Raw genomic sequence first — 25729 nt, 5'->3', positions numbered from 1 at the left:
ACAAAAGATTGAGGGTACAGGTACTCTCTGTGAATAAAGGCAATTATAAATTTCCTGATTATCTATAAACAAGATAATCTTATGAATTTTTTATATTATATTATCTAACACTAATGGATACTGCATGCTTTTATAAACTTCATGTATTTATTTTATTTTATTTAACTTATATACATTATATGTTATAGACATTATATAAGTTATTTGTATATATTAATGCTTATATACAAATATTAATTTATTAAATGCCATGGATATTTACATGCATATACTCATTCAATCCTCAAAATTATTATTAATTCAGTTTATAGTCTGTGAAGTTTTGTAATTTGCTCAAGTTCTCTCAGCTCTCAAGTGGTAGAGCCAGTACCTGAAGGCAGGGCTGTATGCCTTTAATTATATCATCTTATACCATAAGCATTCCAGCAGACAGCCAGCAATAACAATAGAAGCCATTTACTTTGAGAATATGAATCCAATATTGTTTAATCTAGTGACTCAGGACAAAAGTGGGATGAGCCTCAGACAGGCAAAAAAGCAAAGAAACAAAAACAACTTTGAGGAATCTTGTCATTTAAAAGGAAGAGAAGGAAGGTTTGGAAGTTATTGTTATGAATGTAAAGGATCTACTTTCACTCTCTGATTTGGCTTCATTTAGCTCCTAATCTGGCCAACAGAACATGATATGCCAGGTTTTCAATGTTTTGATACTTAATGTAGATCCAGAGCCAAGGCTCTGGATTTGGGTTACGAATGCAAATCTAGGTTCTATAGTCTGAGTTTAGGGAACATAAATTGCTTCAAAGATTTCCTCTTTAGTGAATTATTCCAAAAATAGTAAATAGTAATAGAATAAACTAATAATAGTGCCTTATAGGATTATTTGGAGAGTAAAATAAAATAATTCTTAGCAGATTGCATGGCATGTATTAGTTGATGTCAATGCTTGTTATTATCACCATTTTAAAAAATCTAATATGTTTTTTATTTATTCCAGAGTAGACGGGAGAGGGACAGAGAGATAGAAACATCCATGAGAGAGAGACATAGGTTGGCTGCCTCCTGCACACCCCCTACTGGGGATGGAGCTTGCAACCTGGGCATGTGCCCTGACTGGGAATTGAACTGTGGCCTCCTTGTTCATAGGTCAGCTATCAGCCACTGAGGCACCCCAGCCAGGCCATTATCACCATTTTGAAAATCCATTTCATGGAAAGCTGGCACTACAAGTATCTCAGTAGAAACAAGAATATTTCTGTCAAGTCAGTTTGGGAAATAATTCTTTAATCCCCTCATAGAGAATCACAATGTATGTTGTCATAGGAAAAGCATTTTAAAATTCTGCTTTAGTAAACATGTTTAACCTTATTTGGCTCAATAGTTCCCAATCTTGTTTGTCCATAAAAGCTGTGTAGGTATGGTGTGTGTGTGTGTGTGTGTGTGTGTGTGTGTGTGTGTGTGTAACATCTACCTTACAAAACTAAATTTTAATGGAACATATTATAAGGAAATGCTGCTCCCTCATTAAAATTTAATTAAAATTACTGAAATGGAGTGATAGGAAATATGTGGAGACTAATGTGGAAATTCCAAGTCTGAATAATATTAGTAGGAATCAAATATTAGCACGCCTACTGACGGGGCAGAGTCACTCTGAACTTAGATCCTCTGAAGGTGAATTCATATGTTACTAGGAGGAACTCTTTGGTTTGCTCCTCTGAAATATAATCAGTTCTGCCATCAGCACCATCATCATATCACCACCATCATCATCATCATTGCATCATCACTATCACCTTATATTCAGTGATTTAATTTATGTCAAGCATGCTGTTAAGTGATAGATTTGTATTAGTCATTACAGCCACCCGGTGAGAGAGGCATCACAACTCCAATTTTTTAAAATCAGGTTATATGCCCCCCCTTCCCAAAGGGACTAAAGATGGAATACACTTTTGTGCTCCAACTGTCCTGGATAGTAGCTTGATTCATTGCTACTGAGAGTAATTGCCAGTGAGAAAATTATAGCAATAGCTCACCTGGGGGCGAGCCAGGATCTGTGTGACCAGGTGTGCCCTCTTAGGAGATGAGTTCCTTCAATAGCTGTGCCTTCTGTGTGTACGTAAGACAAATGCCCCCTCTAAGGCCCAGGCTGCAGGAACCTGAAAGCAGCAGGAGGGGGCCTGCTCACTTAATGATGGTGATCCCTTGGCTTCTTCTGAGCACAATCTCTTTCTTTTTAATTTCTGAATAATAAAGCTGAACTCCAGCATGCTCTTAACATTAGGGGCTGTTACCGTTTTTTATGGTGAAATGAAAGAGCCAGACTTAAACCTGAGGACCATTATTTAATACACAATATAAGAGGGACAGAATTATGTAGGACAGGGTCTACACATTATACCTTATGCAGCAAATCTGCCCTGCCACCTATTATTGCATGGCCCATGAGCCAAGAATGTTTTTTTTTAGCATTTTTACATGCTTACATAAGTAGCTATATAATATCCTCATTTTTTTGTTTCTCGACACATAAAGCCTAAAATATTTACTATCTGGCCCAGCTGGTGTTGCTCAGTGGTTGAGCATTGACTCATGAACCAGGAGGTCATGGTTCCATTCCTGGTGAGGGCACATGCCGAGTTTCAGGCTCTATCCCCAGTAGGGGGCATGCAGGAGGGAGCGATCAATGGTTCTCTCTCATCATTGATGTTTCTACCTCTCTCTCCTACTCCCTTCCTCTTTAGAATCATTTTAAAATCTATTTTAAAATATTTACTATCTGGCTTGCACAAATAAAAAACATATAGCTTACAAAATTAAGTTGTTGCTTGACATTGATTTAAAATACCTGATTTAAGATATTAATTGCAGAGACTTTTACCTAATATCCTCAATAAAAAAACAAATCAAGTGGGAACTTAGTTTAAGCATTATTGTTGAAGAAGAGGTGCCATTGTCTACAGAAAATGTTAACTGTGGAAGGAACCCCAGAGAATAATCCATCAGGGCTTTATTCCAAACCCAGGTAACCATGATGGTAATACTTCTTTGTGCCCTCACTTCCCCATACTTGCTAGGAACTGGAGTGGACATGTGCCAAGTCATGTCAATCAGATTCATCTTTTTAATGGATTAAAACCTTGAATTATAAATAGCATCTGAGTGTGGTTAGATTTTAGATACTCTTGCTCTATGGACCAGCCATTGCAAACATGCACAGAGAGGTCAGAAAAAATTAGTCCCAAAGGGAGAAGAATATGAGCAGAGGGCAGAAGACAGTCAAGCAGAGAGACTGTATGTGGTTACCCACAGATCTCTGGTCTTACTTTCAGGAGGCGATGCTACTGATCTCCAGTAGGGTAGCCACTCACCACCTGTAGCTCTTGAGCCCTTGAAAATGTGGCTAGTACAAATTGAGTTGTATTGTACAAGCAAAATATACACCAGATTCCAAAAACTTAGTATGAGAAAATAATATAAAATATCTCAATATTTTATACTTATTCAATACTGAAATCATAGTTTTTTTTTGGTAGATTGGATTAAAGTTAATTTCACCTATTTCCTTTTACTCTGCTAGACCATTTTAAGTGTAAAATTAAGCTTCTATTGGACGGAGCTGCTTTAGAGACCCAGCTACTTTGATTCTGAGAAATAATGCTACCTCTAAATGCCCTCCCCCCAAACCCTGCTGGGGTCCAACCCCAGCAGGTCCAGGGGTCCCCAAAGGTGTGGACGGAGTCGGCGAAGAAGGAATGACACGGAGACAGCGTTCAGTTGATCAGCAGCCTAGCCAGGATCTCCAGCCAAGACCTCCAGCCAAGTTCTGGTCTGGATCTCCAGCGAAGTTCTGGTTAGGATCTCCAGCCAGGTTCTGTGTCCATGTTCTCTTGCTAGGTTCTCCAGGTTCTCCAGCCAGGTTCTGTAGCCAAGTTCCCTCGCTAGGTTCTCCAGCCAGGTTCTGTCCAGGTTCTCCAGCCAGGTTCAGTCACCAGGTTCTAGTCAGGTTCTCTTGCCAATTTCTGTAGTCAGGTTCAGTCCAGGATCTTTTGCCATGTTCTCTCGCTAGGTTCTGTCTCTAGGTTCTGAGGCCAGTTTCTGTCCAGGATCTTTTGCCATGTTCTCTCCAGCGAAGTTCTTCTGTCGCTAGAGAACATTCTGTGTAGGTTCTGTGCCTAGGTTCTGTGTCTCTTCTGTCTCTTGCTGTCTTGTTACATCTGTATTTATACCAGTTGATTCCAATCCCATCAATCTCTATTCCAAAGGTTAGGGCGTTTCTTATCTCCATTCCAGGGAGTAAAGATTATGTAGCTTAAGCATGATTATTCGTAGTTAAAGTGATTAATTACCCGCCTGGCACTTAGTTAAGGGATTTTATTCCCTCCCTAACTTCAGGGGAAAATCCCTACTTGGGGAAACAACCTTTCTCAGAGAGGCGACCTTGGTTAAAACACATAGTGCCAAGAAGGTGAGCAAACATATTAAGAACAGTATGCCATATATGCCAGGTCCCTTGAAACGGCAAGCATGGACCGGCTCCTGGCAAAACCCCATTTCTTTTTTCTTTTGCTGAAGCTAGACCAAGTTAGTTTTAGTTAGTGCATGCGAACAAAAGATCCTTTGATAAAGCAATGAGCCTTTTAAATATGTCAAATTTAAAGTACATATTTCAGGCATTGAAAAGATTTTTCCAATGAGGTAATTTACCAGGGCTAAAGCCTTTACATGTCATTCCTTAACACAATATTAAATGATATCAAAAGCTCCCATTTATTGGGGTTCTGCATTGGGTCATATGCTCTTTTTGGTGCTATTTAATAAAAAGGCAGTGTATCACTCCATTCATAGAAGTGAAAATGGAAGCACTGAGACTGCCCAAGGTGATAGAGCTGATCAGTAGTAGGGTGGGTTTCCTGATATATCCTCTGCTCTTGACCTTTGGACTACCTCAGTCATGAGTTGAAGGTGTTTATGTCAGTGATAGGGTGATGATGTGACCATGTTGACTAGTGAGTCAGTATGAGGCTTATATTGGGCAGAACAGGTTCTGAGACCTTTCTAGAAGAACAGAAGGGAAAAGTCTGGATGGAAAAAAGGAAAGAAACTTGCTTCCCCTTCCCTATGCTGTGCTCTGTTTGGGAGGCCTGAAGAAATTGCAATACCTCTGGAAAGTTCTGGGAGTCAGAAGGACTGTCAGCGAGATGTGGGAACCTGGGAAGACTCCCTTTGGTTAAGGGTTGGCTTCACAATTTCCTGCTCTCCTGGCTGCCTCCTGTGCTGCTGCACTCACATCAGGATGGACTCCCTAGTGAGAATCTGTCCCCCGTGCTCCGAATGGAACCCTGTTTTTCAAGAAATCTTAATTCACATCATATGGGGGAACAAATTACTCCCAGATAGTAGTTTATTTTCTTTGGCTCTCATAGGATGAGAGCCAATAATAAAAATCTTAATGATGATAATGATGCTATAGAAATGCAAAGTCTTCATATTCTTCTTCTTGCAGAAGACCATTTAATAATCCTAATTTTACTGCATATTTCTATTGGCTAGACAATTGTTTTTTTTTTTTTCGTCATCATATTCTTTTGTCACTGGTGTACTGAGTTTCCAGATGCTTATTCTACTCTGTGTTTAATTATCTACGGAAACAATTGCATTAACTATGCTAGCACTTGAAAAATAAAGAGAAAAGTTTTCAAAGTAAAAACGAGTGATACGATTGTATTGAGTGGCATTTTCAAATTTTTGGAAATGCATATTGAAATTGTTAGAGGACAAGCTGAAACCCTTATAAAAACAAGCAAATGCAAATAACTTCCCTCTCTTGATGCTGTATAAGTAGCCTCATAAAAGTCATACAGGCCCTTTCTTAATCCAACTTAAGAAAGGGCCTTTCTCGATGTTAACTTTCTTAACCAACCCACACAAAGACATTGAAATGGGTGGAAAAACCCTCTCTGAAACCAACATTTGTAGGGAATGCTTCAAGAACCTCCCCACACATCTGTTATATCTGCCTTGAGGACGTTTTAGCAGCATAGGATCCAAGAAAATCCTCAGCCACCCTAAGGAATACCCTTTATGCACCTTCTGTAGACTTGTCCTTTCAGAAACCATCCATGATACTGGATGGTTCTTAGTCCACTCCCTCCGGAAAAAACAGGAGACTGGGTTCTGCTTTATAACTGCTCAGACCTTTCTCCTCCAATTTTGCAGCCAGAATCCATATATGTTTAACATGCTAAGTGGGATCAGCCTTCTGAATCCCAAATGAATGTTTTATGATGTCCAAAGAACCATTTTATGAATTTCCAAATTTTCTCTTCTTCCATATATCTGTATTCTTTTTAAGGCAGGTGTGAAGTAGGTGTGTTTAATCACTTCGCAGTACTTTAGGGATTAAACTTTAGGCTCTTCTTGAAGACTGAAATTTCAGTCTCCTCTTTCCTTCTCCTCCTCCCCCTCTTTCTCCTAAATCCCTCACCCCCATTCCCACCCCTGGGCCTTTGGGGCAACTCTATTGCTCTGTGATTTGACTTTCTTCTGGTAAATAAGTTAAAGTGTGAGTGGAGCCTGACTCCATATTTCCTCTCTTAAAAGTAAAATCAAACTCTGAAAAATCAGTCCACAGGAAAAAGTAACTTCAAAAGCCAGGGCTCAAGTTCCACAAATTTCTTGAGCTCTCATCTGCTCCCTCAGCAATGCACCCCTAAGGCCATTGGAAGTATAACTTTCCAAAAGGCCCAGGGGCAGGGATCTTCTGAGTTATTTTCCTGTTAGAAATGCAAGCAAATCCCAAAGGTACTGGAAGGAAAAAGGAGAGACTTTACTCAGGTAAACTGAGGCGGCACCACCTCTGGCAAAAAGGGAAAGATTCTCCTCTGAGGATATGTTTTTACTGATTTTTAGAGAGTTGGGGGAGGAGGACGGAGAGGAAGAGAGAGAGAGGAGAGAGAGAGAGAGAGAGAGAGAGAGAGAGAGAGAGAGAGAGAGAGAACAATGTGAGAGAAAAACATCCATCTGTTGCCCCAACCTGGAATGGAACCTACAACCTAGGTATGTGCCCTGACCGGGACTCAAACCAGCAACCTTTTGATGTACCCAATAAACTCCAAGGAACCAAGCCACAGGCCAGGGCGAGGCCCTTCTTTTTATATACAGAAAGTTGCCACTCAGGTTTCAAACTAGGTCCATTGGACCTAAATTCCTATGGTTCTAATTGGTCTGAATCGCTCACACAGTTCTGATTGGTCGGTATTATGCATTCTGATTGGTTGTTATGGAGCATTTCTGATTGGATGGGGCAGGTCTCAGTGATCTGTGGTAAGCTGAAACCAGGAACTCCTTCACAGTACTTGACTCAGTGGGTTTGAAGGAGCAGGAGATAGCGCAGGAAACTAGTGGTTTAGTAAAAAATTATCCCAGGTGTACAGAATATGCTAGAAGCCCCTGACAGCAGATAACCACTAGATTCTTTATGAAATGTATGCTCTCAGTTGATCATGGGGAGTCCATCTCAGCAGGTAAATTCTTTTCTCAGGCATCACAAGGAATGAATGTCTTTTCTGGGGTCCACAGAAACAATGGGTTCTGGTAACTTGTCATGGCTGTACAGCTGTTTGCAAGAACCATATGGAAGCCTTTGGCCTTTACTGCAAAGAGTAAGCTTTGCAAGTATATAGGTGTCTGAACAAATACTAGTAAATGGTGTCTTGGTAAGAGAAATGGAAGAGGATTTTCTGGTTTTTAGGGTCAGCCCATATCCATGAAGTTGGGAAATGTGGATAATTAAAACAAAAAAACAGTTTTTATTTTCAATTTTGTTACCATCAGCGTATACTGAGTGTAGTGAATGTCTATGAATTTTCTCCTCTCTTCTTCATGTCCCTCTGCTGATTCAGACGAAGCTTTTACATTGTTGATGTTGCCCTGCAGCTTTCTACCTTTGCTTGAATGTGTGACCTACCTTGCACCATAGGCTTTTGCTAATGAATCTCCGGTTGCTTTGATATCTACAAACTGTTTAACCTAATTAAAAGGAAATTTGGAAACTCGGCTATGTAAGTTCTTAGCCCTGTGGTAATAGTGTACTTCATGCTGGATTGAATTCCACTGTTTGTCTGGGTGCACAGGAGCTACCATTTCTGATTGACTGCCCAGAGAGCCCTACTTCAGCCTGGCCTTACTCTTACAGCATTCTTAGCTCTAAAACTCTCCTTCCATTATTCAAAACAACACAGAAAAGAATGCCTTTTTACTAGGCCTTCCTCAGTAAGTATTTGATGACTTGGCTGGTAACAAAATTTGTTTTTAGGAACTCACTACGCAAAGATAATATGTTTTCACTTTATTGGATTCTTCTATGCCTCAGTACCATGGAGTGATTTTTTGTGACCTTTATGGCTCATGAGGGGCCACCAGGAGAATACATTTGAGGCTTGAAGAGGCCTTTTCATAATCTGAAAAACTTAGCAGAAAGAAATTTTCTAACTCCTTTTCTGCCAAAGTATTGTCCTATTTTATGGAATTCACTATAAACTTTATCATCAAAGTTAAAACCAATGACATGACTGCTTGGGATATTTGACTTTAATGAACTAAACATAAAATGAAATATTATTCATACAGATGGTAACTAGACTCTCATTATTTATAAATGTGAGCCCATCTTTCAAACTGTCAGGCTACTTTCATTGGCCATACTCACTACCATTGCTTAGCTCAATATGGCTAACTCTCCTGTGACAAGGTGATGAAACTTAAACACTCTAAATTCCAGTCTCAAATCATACTCCTTATAACACAGGGCTGGCAGAATGGATCGATAAGATAAATGTCCTGTCATTGGAAAATTCCCAAATTGATGAAAACAATTCCCTATGGGCTATAGGGTTGTTGAATAAAAGGAACAATATATGGAAGTTCTAAATTAGTAAAAACAAACAAAAAAACAACAAAGCCAGACATGTTTCTGTGTGTGTGTGTGTGTGTGTGTGTGTGTGTGTATGATAGCAAATACCATACTACATGTGATTCTAAAATACATTTTTCCCAATTTTATTTATTTATTTTATTAAATTTAGAAAGAAGAAGGAAGAGAGACAGAGAGAGAGAAACAGAGAGAGAAAGAGATTCTTGTATGTGCCCTGACCAGGGATTGAACCTGCAACCTTGGCAGATCAGGATAACACTCAACCCAAATGAGCTGCCTGGCCAAGGCATTTTTCCAAATTTTAAAATCTCAGAAATTGAGATATGTCATGGTCATTGTGCCATTAAAGCACTATGTCAGAATAAGTAGCATTTTTCCATTTTAAGGAGAACATACGACAATGGGTGAGTTTTTCAATGAAACAGAGTAGAAAATCCTGGAAGAAGGTAGTAGGAAAAGAGATGGATGCAAGAACTAAGAGAAAGCCAATAAAGGAGAAATTCTTTTCACTGAGGATTATAGCACTTTGTTATTCTGTTGACAAATCTGATTTACCCTCACACTACAGCTGAGATGGTTACTACCAACAAAAATGTTCTCTAAATTTCAATAATATAGGTTGTGGAGAAGTAACAACACAGGAGGAGATCATATCTCCCAGTGCCACCTCCATCTCCTCCTTGCATTCAGGGGAGATCCTGTGATTCTTTTTCCCTTTAGAACAGCGGTTCTCAACCTGTGGGTCAAGACCCCTTTCGGGGTTGAACGACCCTTTCACAGGGGTCGCCTAAGGCCATTGGAAAACACATATATAATTACATATTGTTTTTGTGATTAATCACTATGCTTTAATTATGTTCAATTTGTAACAATGAAAATACATCCTGCACATCAGATATTTACATTACGATTCATAACAGTAGCAAAATTATGGTTATGAAGTAGCAATGAAAATAATTTTATGGTTGGGGGTCACCACAACATGAGGAACTGTATTAAAGGGTCACAGCATTAGGAAGGTTGAGAACCACTGCTTTAGAATATGAGCAGAAATGATGATTATCTCATCTAGGAAAGAGTTTTGAAGACATGGGTATATCTTTTTCAGATCCTCTTGTCCCTTTTATCTGTTGGATGAAAACAATGATATGAAGTCCTATTTGATTAGAGAGCCAAGTAATGTGAAGATGCTGGGTTTCCACAACATTAAGTCAAGAAAAGCTACCTGCCAGCCAGAAACACCCACCTTGGACTCTTGCAGGCATAAGAAATAAACTTCTGTTGTATTTGAAACATTGTATAAATTTGGATCTATTTGTTATAGCAGCTGGTGTTACTATGACTAATATATTCACATTACTTCCAGATACCAATGACAAGATATGAAAGTAAAAGTTAAGTGAATATAGAAGTTGAGAAGGAGGTTTAATTTTTTTACAATGTCGAGCTAAAAGAAGGGAAGAGGAACATTTAGGAGAGACTAACATGTCTAAAAACATTTAAAAAACAGCCTTAAAGTAGAAGGGATCAGAATTTATGAGTCCAGAGGGCTTCCCTATGAACAATAGGTGGAAGTTAGGGAGGCTGGGCTCAGTCTAATACAATGAACACATTTGAATCACTTGCTGTATTCCAAATAACTGCCAAAAAGCAACTCCTTGGCACTAATCCTTTAGGCAGAAGTAGGGTGATCATCTAAAGGCATGCATGCTTTAGGCAGGGTGCAGGATAAATTATCTCTAAGGCAACACTCCTTTATGAGTGCCCACATGAGGATATTATGCATGTGTCAGTGGCATTTAGCTTTGGTGGAAAGGGATGTTAGTACTGAGGCAGTGTCAGTAACAAAGACCAACATCTTCCGTATGGAAACATGCTGATAGAAAAGCAGAGGAAATGAATGATTTCACATTTCCTTGATGAAATGGGTTTACTTCTAAGTTAAGATAGTACAGTGGAAAATGATCATTAGTAGGAAATCATTCAGTCCACACACATTTACTAACTGCTTGGTAAGTATGGAGCAAACCAGAAAGAAAGTTGGAGGGGAATAAACCCAACATTTTGAGTTAGAAGATTCAAGGTTCATTTCTGCCTCCTATTGGCTACTTGGTTTTAGTAATTCATTAATCTTTCTGGTACTCTGTTAAAAATAACTTTATATTACATTTAATGCATACTTATAGTTTAAAATTTGCAAAATTTCACACCTTTATAACTTTGAGTGAACATTACCATTTCTTCTGAAATCAGAGAGCAACTGCTAACAATTTTAGGTACTCTCTTCCAAAAAAGTATTTAGGAATAGATAAAGCAGACTATTTTAATATCTACATATTTGGAATTATAATGATTCCTATCCTAAAAATTGGGATTATAGGGCAGTCCTATATGAGGATGAGGGTGATTAGAGCTAGGGAGTAGAGAGGATGTCTGAGCAGATAATCCTGGGCCACAAACAGCTCCACAAGGTGGAAGCCCTGTGGGAGGGGGAGAAAGAGTGCCTTGACTGTGTTTATATTTTGAAAGAGGAAGCATCTTAGGAATTCAGAGGTGTAAAGGAGGAGAACCCAAGAACAACATTTTTTAGTCTTTTCCTCCATCATGCCATTGAACCCACACAATAACCTTGTAAGAACCCACACAATAACCCTGTAAGACTGGTACTGAATTATTGGCCCATTTACAAATCAAAATGCTGAGAAACAGGTCATCCAACTTGTATATTCCTGGGGTGGGATTTAAAAATACTTTGTAAGGTTCTCAAACTCTTGTTCTTTCCTTTGCAGCAACTTGATTCAGAAATAGCCTATAAAAGATGGAAGTGTCTTCCACTATCTGCTAAAATAAATTAATCATTAAAAGAAGGAAATTTATGAACTCTGTATTACAAATATTTGCTTTGCACTTTGTACATGTTGGCATTGGCTGAAAACACTCAATAACCTTCTCCTTTTCTCCTTCTAAGGAAAAGACAAAAGAAAAGCAGTCAGGCGAACGAAGTAACTGGTACCTCTTAACATTAAAGGAACTACTTATTTCTGGACATGGAAGTAGGACATAGTAGAGGGTGTGGCCATTGAGGCTAGGGACTAGGACTCACTTTTCATTTTCTCTTTAGTGGAAAATGTATGTAAGGTAATGGATAAAGCCTTATAAGTTGGTTATAATAAGACTGTCAAACATAGCAAATAAAAATACAACAGACCCAGTTAAATTTGAATTTTAGATTAAACATGAATACATTTTTACTATATCCCAAAGTTTTAGTATAAGTGTATCTCAAATTATTCTAAAAGATTATTCATTGTTTATCTGAAATTCATATTTGACTAGACATCCTGTATTTGACCTGGCATTCCTAATTGTAACTGATAGCCACCCACCTTGGCTACCTAAATCTAAGATCAGAGGATAAATCTAAGGGTCAGTGATCTCAAAATCTGAATGCTGCCCAGGCCTCTCTGCTGACTTCTGCAGGGAGTGTGAACCTGGAGCACAGCCGAGAACTCCAGCCATAGGCTCAGCTCACCTTCTTGCTAGCTGGTCATCTAGGCTGTTCAGAAGACCAACAAGAATCCTAATTCAAAATGTTCTCTGTGATGATAGCCATTCTGAAAGGTGTGAGGTGATACCTCATTGTTCTTTTAATTTACATCTTTCTGATAACTAGTAACTTTGAGCATTTTTTTATATGTCTCTTGGCCTTCTGTATGCCTACTTTGAAGAAGTGTCTATTTAGGTCCTTTGCCTATTTTTTTAATTGGATTATTTGTCTTCCTTTTGTTACGTTGTATGAATTCCATATAAATTTTGGAAATTAACCCCTTATCAGATGTATCATTGGCAAATATGTTCTCCCATGCAGTGGGTTCCCTTTTCATTTTGTTGATGACAAGTGCTGGCAAGGATATGGAGGAAAAGGAACCCTAGTACACTGCTGGTGGGAATGCAGTCTGGTGCAGCCACTATGGAAAATAGTATAGGGTTTCCTAAAAAAGTTATAAATGGAACTTCCATTCAACCCAGTGATCTCACTTCTAGGAATATATCCTAAGAAACCTGAAATACCAATCAGAAAGAATATATGCACCCCTATGTTCATAGAAGAAAAATTTACAATAGCTAAGATATGGATACAGGCCAAGGGCCTATTAGTAGAGGAGTGGATAAAAAAGCTGTGGTACAGTTATACCATGGAATACTATTCAGCAGTAAGAAAGAAGAATCTTTTACTTTTTGAGACAACATGAAGAGACCTGAAGAGTATTATGCTAAGCAAAATAAACCAGTCAGAAAGACAGGAATCCCACTATCTCACTCATATGTGGAATCGAATGAACAAAATAAACTGATAAATAAAATAGATCCAGAGACATAGAAGCATGGAACAGACTGACAAATTTCAGAGGGAAGGTTGGGGGTGGGAGGGTGGGGAGAGATTAAACTGGGAATTTATATGCATACTAGAGGCCTGGTGCACGAAAATCATGCACTGTGTGTGTGTGTGTGTGTGTGTGTGGGGGGGGGGGGGTCCCTTAGCCCTCCTGCGCACTCTCACAGTCCAGGAGCCCTCTGGGGATGTCTGACTGACAGCTTAGGCCTGCTCCTGGACTGTCAGTTGGACATCCTTAGCGCTGCTGTGGAGATGGGAAAGGCTCCTGCCACTATTGCTGCGCTCAGCAGCTGTGAGGCCAGCTCAGGGGCTAGCTCTTGCATTAAGTGTCTGCCCCCTGGTGGTCAGTGCACATCATAGAGACAGGTTGTTCTGCTGTTTGGTTGATTTGCATATTAGCCGTTTATTATATAGGATAAGCATAGTCCATGTACACAGACCATATGTGGTGAAGGCTTAGGAGGAGTGGGTGCAGGGTAGAGGACATCAATGGAGAAAAAGAGGGGGGGGACATCTGTAATACTCTCAACAATAAAGATAAATTTAAAATAAAATGTTCTCTGGGTATAGTTGAAGTGAGGAAATACTTGTACTTATCATTCATTGTAAATAATAAAATCAATCCCTTAATTGTGTTCTCTGAAAGAAATTTTCATTTTCCATCTCTGTGTGTTTTACGTTCATTCATGATTTATAAGATACTGAATTGATGTAGGAGTTAGCAGTTTTTTAGAGGACAGAATAGTTGTGCTTATCTGTGAGACAATGGAAACAAAACATCTTGTTAATCAATCATGCTGCTAGCCACTTAGCCAGATTCTCCCCTAAGAGAATCTCTCTAGAGCCATGTCATTACTAAAAGAGACAATAAAAACAAACAAACCCAAAAGAGCCTGTTAACATAAGGGCTTCCACTTGCTGTTCTCCCAAGGTCACAGCTGTTTGCTGAGGGAATGAAGTTTCAGGACCTGCTTCTTCGGTGGGCTTCAGCTTCCTGTCAAATTCCTGAATTACTGAGAATGATGAGGAAACATGCATCCAGCAAACAGGCAGGATCTTTACTCAGTTACCCATCCTCTTAGGACAGTGGTGGGCAAACTGCGGCTAGCAAGCTACAGGCGGCTCTTTGGCCCCTTGAGTGTGGCCACGAAGTTTCAATCGCACTGTACGTGCACGCCCGCTCGTGGTATTTTGTGGAAGAGCCACACTCAAGGGGCCACAGTTTGCTGACTACTGTCTTAGGAGGATGGAGTTAACAATGCTTTGGATAGGTCTGGGATGCCACTGGGGGAAAGACATAGTAGTTTTTGAGGCCACAGAACTAGTGAGGGCTCCCAACACTGAATATTTGGGCTGGTGAAATACTTCAGAAATTCTTTTATTTTCTTAATTTCTAAATAGTCCACACCATTTATATTACCAACACCCCCAAAACAAACTACCACACTTAGAGGTTGGTTCAGGCATGACTGAGTTTTTTATTGAGTTTAAGTGAGATAAACAATACTAACAACTAACAGTTCAGCAATGGCTCTTTAGTTTACAAAACTTTCCCATTGAGATTATCATATTTAACCTTTTGATATAACCTCTTATAGTAACAAAAATTGTAACGCTATGAGTAATAGTAAAAACAGCACAACTACAATGAAGCAGTTACTATAAGCTTGGACCCATACTAAGGACTTGAATGGGTATGATTATTTTACAGAAATGGAAATATTAGCAGCTCGAGAACCCCACCAGGCATTAGACTGGTGGGGTCAGACTGGACCCTGGTTCAGCAACCTCTATACTTGAGTTCTGACTAAGAAAGAATTCAGTGTCAAGACTTAAATTATAAGATAACTCACTTGAAAAATCACAGAGTTAGAAGCAGTAATTCACATAAGAAATGGACTTAGGAAATAAGTTATAGAGGTAAAGGAAAGGCCCTTGGACCTAGGGCAGTGGTGGGCAAACTGTGGATTGCGAGCCACATGCGGCTCTTTGGCCCCTTGAGTGTGGCTCTTCCTAAGCCTTAGGAGTACCCTAATTAAGTTAATAACAATGTACCTACCTATATAGTTTAAGTTTAAAAAATTTGGCTCTCAAAAGAAATTTCAATCGTTGTACTGTTGATATTTGGCTCTGTTGACTAATGAGTTTGCTGACCACTGACCTAGGCAGCGAAGAAGGTAATGGTAAGAAACAAGCCTGGGGGGATGAGGATGGGGAGGGGAAGGGGGAAGGGAAAGGTCTGGTGTGCTCCAGGAGAGCGCACTGGGTCCTCTGTCCTAAGGGGTTTAAGGGTGGAGATTTTAGGTGAGGTCCCTGGGGGAAGATCGCAATAGAATATTCAGCATCTTTCCAGGTGTGTCCTTTCAGTGCCTGGGTCTGCACTGATTGATTGGTCTGTGCCAGGGCAGGAGGTCATTATCTAATGCAGCTGGTCCTGGCGTCAGCCCTGGGGTTGCTTATCCAGTTTTGTTGTTTTTCTGGACCTGGAGCTGAAATACAGCTGAGGCCTAGATGTTATCCCTAGGGAGGAGAGGTTAGGGGGTCCAAACTGCATGACCAGCTAGGGGTGGAAAGGTCACCCTGGCCACAGGTCCCTCCCTTAACTTGTCCTTGGCTGGGCACCCAGGCTTTCTGCCCTGGTGACCTTCTGTTCCATTGTCCTTGCTCTGTTGCGTCTGCCTACCATCCAAACAGGCTCAGAGAGGGGTATAGATGTGCTCAAAATTTCAGAGCGGGGGAGCAGGGGAACCTGGATTTAAACCTCAGCACCCCCAGAGCCTCAAGCTCTGCCTGGAACATGATTACAATAGAAGCCTTGGTTGGAGGGCGCAGGTCCAAGATGGCTGCGTGAAGGAGGATGCTGAGTTCGCCCTCTTCCAGGAGAAATCTCCAATACCTGGGTATATAGAGAGGAACTACGCCTGTGAGACAACTGAGGGCCGAATTAATAGCTCCTGAACAACAAGAAGAGAAAGAGACGGGATAGAGAAGGCTGGGAGGCCACGGGAACCCCTTCAGGAGCTGCAGGAACCGGGCTGGAGGAGAGGTGAGCGCCATTGTTTACTAAGTTCCCCTCCACAATGGGAGGGCGGGTGGGAGGTCTGCTTGGGTTCCAGCTGCATTGCCCTGAGCCTTTTGCCTCATAACAAAGGGAGCAACAGTAACAATGGGGTGCCACCAAGTGCCCCAGGCACCCTAAGCTCTCACTGGGCTCCAACAGGCTTCCCCAAACTACCAGCTCCGGGAGCCCAAACAGAGGTCTCTCTCACTTGCAGTACAACAGACAGGAGGGCATGTATGGAGAAGGCTGGGAGGCTGCCGGAGTTCTGCAGGTCAGAAGGGCTGGTGAGCACCCTTGTTCATGTCCTCCACAGCCTCTGGGGGGTGGGTGGGGGCCCTGTCCTGGGTGCTCTGGCCCAGCAGGTCTTTCAGTGTGTTCTCAGACACAGGCCTGAGCCCATTGCCGCCCCACACAAAGGGAGCAAGCGATCAACAGAGCATTACTGCACGCACCTGGCCTCCCCACCTGGGGCCTTTGGCTGGGGAGGCCAATGCCAGGATGCCGAAGGCCCCGCTCAGCTCCTAGCAGCCTGCGGATGCCACTCAGCACACAGCCTAGAGCTGGCCTCCCCATCAGGTCAGTTTTTAAGACTGGGAGAGACAGCTCTTCTGTCTGTCATATAAACAGATTTAGAAAGCCAAACAAAATGAAAAGACAGAAGAACATCTCTCAAATGAAGGTATAAGCAAAGTCTGTAGAAAAGAAAACCCCATGGAAAAGGAGGTAAGTAATTTGTTTGATAAAAAGAGGAGGGAAACAGCCTTCCAGGCCACAAAGGCATTTGTTGAGTAAGCCAATTTCTGGAAACATTCCCCCGTTTCCCTCTGCCTTGATTTGATGTGTGTCCAGGGCCTTGTCTGTGAGATTCTGGGGACACAGACTCGAGTGGAGTCATTGGAGGAAGCACATGGAACCCAGGAGTTGATGTGCAAAGAAGATCATGTCAACACAACCTGGGGCAGTGCTGCTGGGAAGGAAGGAGAGTTCAGCGGAGGACAGAGTCCCGCTATGGTGGACTGTGGTGGGAGGCCACTCAGGACAGTGATAGAGGAGAGGAAAGGAGCTGAGTCTGGAATGAAGAAACAAATAGGCAAGTAAGGGGAAAGATGTTTCAAGCAAAGGGAGCAGCAAGCATTAAAAGCCTTCAACACTGCACACAGCAGGTCCAGTTATGTTATCCCAAGTAGTCAGGTATGACCTGCACATGGGGGATGGGGCATGCGGCATGCACAGAAGGTCAGGCACTGGGAAAGCGAGGGCTTGTGTGACCGGCATTCACTTTTCACCTTTTAGACAATAATGAGGCATTGCACGATTTTCAAATATGCAAATGACAGGATTATATTTATATTTTGCAAAGAGTTATCAGTGAGAAAATAAATTTGGGGTAAGGGCTGGTAAAACTAAGGAAAGAAAACAATTCTGTGACTGTAATATTGGTTGTTAACTTCAGGAGTCATTCCTCTTTAATTCAAACTGATAGGAACATCATCAAAAGGTCTGACTCAGGATTTTTCTTTTTTTTAATGACAGTTGCCTGATTTTTCTGAGGTCCATCCTAATTTGTTTTTATTAAAATTTGGTTTTTAACTTCTATGGAGCACTTACTGGGTGTCAGGTATTGTGCTGGTGAACACTATAGTTATTTTGTATTTTACAGAAAAGGGGATTGAGATTTGAGGAAGTTAAGTAACTTGCCCAAAGTCACACAGTTCATTAGTAATAAATCTGAGTTTTAAGTGGTGGGACTGTAGAGCATTTGCTCCATATGCTGTTTTAAAACTATATTACCCTGTTATTGCCTGGGAATAAGAGCTTGACTTGCATTTTACTCACACTCTGGAGGCCGGAACAACACCCAATACCTCCCTTAACCTGCCTGTACTTACTTACTTGGCCACACTCTCCACATGAAATCAAAGCCATCTTCTGTGTTTTAGAGACCATTTCAACAACACCGAACCTTTTCCGCGCAGGCGCTAGCATTGACCCATGCCCACAGAAAGGTTGAAAACTATAGAATAAAATGCAGATTTTTATAGTTGAAAATTTCCTTGGGAACATTTGCTTCAGTGTTTCCCAGCAGGAACTCTAAGGCACAACATTACTGCAGGATCATAATAGGTGTTAAATGATAAAAGGCTTTTGTGGCCAAATAATGAGGAAAACATTGAATTAAACGTGACTGGACAGCTCTTTCCCTTCTTTGAGATTTCTTGGAATACTTAGTACACAGGAGGTGATTGTGAATCTTTAAGATTTAACACAAAAGTGTTTCAATGCACTTGATCCCCCAGTTTTTTAATTTATTTTTTTGCCAGTAGCACATTTGACAAATGCTGCCAGCCCTGTCTTTGCTTAACAAAGAAACTGCAGCTCAGAGAGAGGGACTTAGACAACTCCAGACCTCCCTTCCCCCCAAAATTCTAAGTTATGCTACTAATGTTCATGAGATGACCCCTTTGTCCATGGCAGTCTGGGCATTGCCCCTCCTGTTCAGGACAGTGCAAGACAGAAGTGCTGCACTGTGACTGTCTGGCAGTAGCCAATTTCCCAAATAGATACAAAGCAAGAGGTGTGATACTCAGGAAGAGAGAGAAATTACTGTCAGGTTTTACATCGCAAATGAGTCAACAGCGAACGCACTGCATCCAGAACCTAAAATCCTGCTTTGCATTTTCTAGTCCAGAACTTCCGAGTGGCTGCTTTGGTGAATTCTGTTCATTCATTTTTGTTTTAAAGGACAGTTGATTGATTTTTAGAAAGAGAAGAAGCAAGTGGGAGAGGGAGAAGAGGGAAACATCTACACAAGAGCATATATCTATGCTCCTTATCCCTGAAATTTTCATCTTTATCCCCGAAATTCTGCATATCTTCTTGTTAGGATGAGAATGAACAGCTGGTCCATTTTGCTGACTCTGGTGCTAGTGCTCAGTTGTTTTTCTGAGCCCCCAACCTCCCTTTTTTTTCCAGACAGTGCCTCGCTAGCTTTGTCTGGCTACTGTCTGACATGTTAGCTTACACTACCTCAGCCCCCCAGCTGTTCTTCTCTTTCATGCTATGGATTGTTCTTTGCATTAGACTCAAACATGGTTTTGCACTTCCAGAGGGCTAATCTGTTTCCACAGCAACCTGTAAAATGGGGTAATTTGATGCAAAAACATTTTTTTTTTGCTAAAAGTTTTGCATGTGTATATAAATACATGTGTGCTTGCAAACTAAGCACTGCTTTTAGAGAGTAACTTCCCTAAAACCCTGGCCACATTTCCAGGGTTAACAGCAGGGTTCTGTCAGCTCTCTGGATTTTTAAACAATATATTTTCATTAGGAAATTAAACAAGAAAACCTATAATATGAGTAATACTTAGACTAAAAGTTGTAAACAGTAAATAAGGGAATATAATGTCTTTCATGTCAATTTTAGTATGACCATATTTAACATATTCACCCCAAAAACTTTTAATTAGATAGTTATTGAAAATACAGAGCATATAAAAATTACAATAGCTAATGGGATTATTTAGTTCTTAACCTTGGTGCTGCCTGTCTGTCATTAATATTGGGTAGCTTTCAACAACATGTTTTTATTTTAGGTAACTTCATATTTTAAACTTAGAAAAGTAAGTGAAAAAATGCTTTCTAGTAGGCATTAGCCATAGAAAATTCTGTTTTTGTTTGACACTTTACATAGCTTGGGACACAACAAGACCATACTGATAAGAATCTGAAAATTAGGAAACATTTCATGATATTTTGTGCCCCTTAGAGCAGAATCTAAATCTTTTATTTTAAAACTGCTAGCCCAATGTCTGGAATGGAGCTAACATTCATTAGATGCTTGCTTTTTTTTTTTGTTAGTTTTTTAATAGAAAAGGAAAGTATGTTTTAAAATATGTCTTTATGGCAGTATTTGATATAATTATTCACAATTATTCACTCCCGCTTTCCCAGCGGTTGAGTATGCTTCCTGCCCCGGTTTGACTAGCTTTGAACAGTTGAATGCCAGAGGCTTTTAGATACATGTAGACTTTACTCCTGTGTCCCCGCCTTCTTCCATGCTCCTGCAGGTCCTTCTCCCTGGGTTTTACATGGGAAGACACAGGGAACAGGACTGTGTCCACCTGCATTCAGAGCAGAGCTGCAGCCCACTTCTTGTGGCCCTCATGGAAGGTGAGCAAGAAATAAATGTTCGTTTTTATAAGCCATTGAAATTGGCTTATAAAAGCCAATTGTTACTGCAGCAAAAGCAATAGCTAGATCAAACTGTGCTATGTTATACATTGTACATACTGTATACATATGGTATATACATATATATGTAGGTATATATTGTTATACATGTGCATACTATAATATATATATATATATATATATATATATATATATATATATTCCTAATCATCACCTATAATGAGTATTACTTTTTATTTAATAGAAAATGAGGATTAAAAAGTTAGGTATTTTATCCAGAGAAATATAATTTTTAATAAAGATTTGAGCACATGTCCATTTGATTTTCCAGCCTCTGTTTTAATGTCAGGCTCACAAAATAGAGATACATTTAAACTAGAGATTTGGTTAAAGTCCCCTTAATTATATTTAAATTTATTTTCCTATAGAACTAAATGTATCTTCTTTCCATTTACATACTGTATTTTAATTCAATTTAGCACATATTTATTAAATATTTTCTATCTGCCAAATAGTGTGTCAATTTTTGGAAGAATGGAGATAAATCAGATAGTTTTTGCCACCAAAAGGCTCATTATGTTGATAATCTCATAGTTTGACAAGAACCTTAGAATCTAGTTGTTGATATACACTAATAACTGTGTGACTGAATTGCCAACAGTAGAGCCCAAAAGATTTTCCTTTTTGAAAAAACACTATAATATGGTGATGGATTTCAACTGGTCAGTTCATGTTCTTTCCTACAGCCCGAAGTCCAGATCGGAGAATTAGCTTGGTACCAGGGCAGTTTGGCTAAATAACTGTTACAGCCACCAAATCTTAGAGGTAGCTTGACTCAGTGCATTTTACTTATTTTTCACTTTTATTTAAAAATCTTTATTTTTGAAAGTATTACATATGTCCCATTTTTGCCCCATTAACCATTTCTAGCTCCCTTGCCCACCCCAAACCTTCACCATCCTATTGTCTGTGTCCATGGGTTATGCATATATCCCTACAATTTCTTTGGTTGATCTCTTCCCACCCATCCACTCACCCCCCACCTTCACTCTGAGATACAGTAGATTGTTCCATGCTTTTATGTCTCTAGATCTGTTTTGTTCATCAGTTTATTTTGTTCATTTGATTCCACATATGAGTGAGATCATATGATACTTGTCTTTCTCTGACTGGCTTATTTTGCTTAGCGTAATATTCTCCAGGTCTCTCCATGCTGTCTCAAAGGGAAAGAGATCCTTTTATACTGCTGCATAGTATTCAATGATGTAAATGTGCCACAGCTCTTTTGTCTACGCATTTACTGATGAGCACTGGGCTGTTTCAAATCTTAGCTATTATAAATTGCACTGTTATGAGCATAGGGGTGCATATATTATTTTTTATTGGTATTTTGGGTTTCTTAGGATATATTGCTGAAAGTGAGACTACTGGGTAAAATGGCAGTTCCACATTTAATTTTCTGAGGAAACCCCATACTGTTTTCCATAATGGCTGCACCAGTTTGCATTCCCATTATGAGAATGATTTTTAAATAACTGAGCTAAATGCCATACTTGGATAATGTCTTCATTGGTGAATCACTCAGCTAGAATTTGTTTCTGGATCAATACAATTACTTTTGTCTATGTTATTCACATTATTCCACACTAATAACATCATCTGTTTATCGAACACTTGTATTTATACCCGGTCTGAGCTTACTGTTGGGTATGCAGCCTCAAAGAATGTATATTTGGGAGAGGGATGACAAAAAGATACATGAGCTTAGTGCTTGTGAGAATTGCTTTAGGACTAGTATGAAATCTATGCTGTGTCGTTTACATACTATGGGGCTCTGGGCAGATTATTCTCAATTGCTTAACTTCTTCATGTATAAAACAAACATAATCTCTGTTACACAAGATAGCTGTGAGGATTGAATAAGATTTGTCATCTACAAAGCAAGTAACATAGTGCCTGGCACATCCTCAGCGTTCAAAGATGAGAGCCATTTTTGTAAGTGAGATGCTGATTTGAAGGTACTAAAGGGCCAGTATGAACAATGGCTATAGTTTGTGAGTGGATTAACCTTAGGATGTGTGAACATGTTGGTTGCATCCATTTCATTTACTGTGAGAAACCAGAGACTCATAGGGTAACAGTAGTGTGGGGAGTCCATTGGAGCCCTACGCATGCTCATGATGTGGTTCCTACCCAGCTGTATCTCCTGCCACCTCATTGCCAGTGCCTTGGCTGCCTCATCACCATCAGCTAAGAACCACATTCTTGTTTTCATTCCACCTCTGTGAGATCGCTCTGAAAATCAGTGGTTAATACAGGGCAGATGGGAATATGAAAAAAAGGTTTGGCTCCAATTAATTAAGCCAAAAAAGAATACAGAGGCAAAATGTGGAAAACCTCAACCCAGAAGGAGAAAAATGTCATTAAGTGATTAGCATCAAATGAGAACGTTTAAAATCTAAACCATCTTGCCTCCTGAACATGCTCTAACTTCTAAAATGGAAAGGAAAGCAGATACAGGAGTGGAATCTTGGAATCTGGCAATCATTGTTCAGAGGGGCTGCCTCTCTTCCCTGGATGAGGACCCACCGAGCCAGCAGGCATCTAAATAGCCCTCCCCGAAGTGCCACAGAGCAGAATGGCTCCGTGTGGATTGATTGTGCTGGGTTGCCACAGAATGTCCTCATTAGTGTGATTTGAAGGTCTGGGTAGAAATAACATCTTTCTTAATTAAAATAAAACTCAAACTCTCAAAAGCTGGCACTCTCTCCTGGCAACATGAGAATGGGGATAGCAGGCATAGACAGTTCTACTCCACTTTTAATTCAGATCAAACATGAACTAAACCTTTTTTTATATTTTTCCATAGCCTACCTATTAAGGTGGGAGAAGGGCTGAGAACTTTGTTTTAATGAAAAAAGCATATTAGGATGCCTTTAGTAGCAAGGAATGGAAACTGTCTAGACCAGTGGTTGGCAAACTGCGGCTCGTGAACCACATGCGGCTCTTTGGCCCCTTGAGTGTGGCTCTTCCTAAGCCTTAAGAGTACCCTAATTAAGTTAATAACAATGTGCCTACCTATATAGTTTAAGTTTAAAAAATTTGGCTCTCAAGAGAAATTTCTATTGTACTGTTGATATTTGGCTCTGTTGACTAATGAGTTTGCCGACCACTGATCTAGACGAATTGACTTAAATTATGGGACTATATCAGAAAGTCCAGAGGCAGGCAGAGCCCCAGTATTATAAGATAAGAGATTCAAAGATGCCACCAGGTTGGGTGTATTTGTTTTACCATCTTCTTACTGTTAGTGCTACTTACAGTCATAGATGACTGTAGCAATTTCAGGAGTCATCTTCAGGCATGAAGACATTTAAAGGAAGAAAAAGGCTGTTCCTTTTAAAGATAAAGGGAGTCTTTCCTAAAAGCCTTCAGACTTTCTTCCCCTTGTGTGTCACATTGGCCAGCACAACATCACATCACATGCCTATATATGCACCAATTACTGGTAGCAAAAACGAGACTCTGCCTAATTATCTTGAACAAATCTAGACTCACTTCTGAGACCCCTGAAGCACAAGGCAGGGTCATAATAAGTTAGGTTATAGAGCATAATCAGGTTTTTTGTTCGTTTGTTTTTAAGCAAGGCAGAAGGGCTGTGGGAAATGGATATTACATAGGTATAATCAAAACACATTTCAAAAAAATCTATGAGATAAACAAAAGCCAATAAATATAGAGTGTCAGAAATCTGGGAAACATAACATTGCATATTATGACTCGTCATCATGAGCTTGAAGTCTCTGCATCAATGTGGAACCCTAGAAGGAAACGAAATCTCTCTCTTCCTAGGCCAAGCTTTGCTCTACCTAACAAGTACCATCTTAAAACACCATTTAGGGTGTCTCTTCTAAACACTCAGACCAGGAATGCCCCTTGTTTCCTTCCATGCCATGTCTAAATTAATTAGGTGGTAGTTGTTTGAGTCATTGTAGGAAATACAATTTTTAAAATCCATTTGTGAACACAATGGGAAAGAGTGCATGATAGATGAATGTTGTCTTCCAAAAGCTGCAAAGATTTAAATAAGGGACCATATGCCAGGTGCTTGACATTTAAAAAAAGTATTGGTCTATATCCAGACCAAGAGAAGCAGAAAATTTACCATTCCTCATGGTTTCTGTTTCTTATCCAATGGCCCACCTCTTATCAGATGATTGACACCAGGAAATGACCTCTCCTTCCTAGTAATCTGACCATAAGGAGGTAGACTAGTCATTGCAGATCTCCATAGTTCATTAGTCACCAGGGTAAATATTCATACAAGATACAAATGACAAATAGGAGGATTGTCTTTTTATTACAGAGGCACCTGAGGTGGTATTTTCTCAAAAATATTTTCCTCCTTTATGTACCAAATTCCTCCTAAGGTTGAATTTACTCAGCTATTCTGGTGTTTTCTGAGAGGACACATTCTACACCTTTTGTCCATCATTAACAAATGATTTCAGATGAATTAATGAAATTGGATTTAATAAAGAAACTGGGAAGAATTTTAAAAAGTAGAATGAGGGGTTTGTCCAAGAAATCTTTGTCTACTTCAAGGCCACGAAGATTTTCTCCCATGTTTCCTTAGAGAATCTTTATTGTTCCATGTAGCTTGATATCTATCCTAAATCACTTCTTGGGAATGGAGTATGGTCACAGTTTTTCTGTTCTTTCTTTTTCTTCACTTAGGTGCATCTCATATTTCTAGCACTATTTTTTCAAAATCCCTTTTTCTTTCCCCATTTACTTGACTGGAAATCTTAATGAAAATAATTGGCCATATTTATGTGGGATTAAATATGGCATTTTATGATGTCTCATGATTTATTTTCTATTATATAAATATAATACTGATTTTGTGATTTTGTAGAAAAATAAGGTAGTATGATTTAAACTAGTTCTCTTTTTCAAAACATATCAAGCTAACACTTATAGGTATGTAATGTTTTCTTATAAAATTTTGAATTAGCATGTCACATTTTCACAAACCCCTGCTGCATTGTGTACTGGAATTACACTGAATCTATGGAACAAACAATATAGTGAACTGACATCTTAACAGTGTTCAGTTTTTCAATTCATAAAGATGGTATAT

Source organism: Myotis nattereri, assembly GCF_964212035.1.
Source record: "Myotis nattereri genome assembly, chromosome: 9".
Classification (NCBI taxonomy): domain Eukaryota; kingdom Metazoa; phylum Chordata; class Mammalia; order Chiroptera; family Vespertilionidae; genus Myotis; species Myotis nattereri.
Note: the sequence above shows the minus strand (reverse complement) of the source record.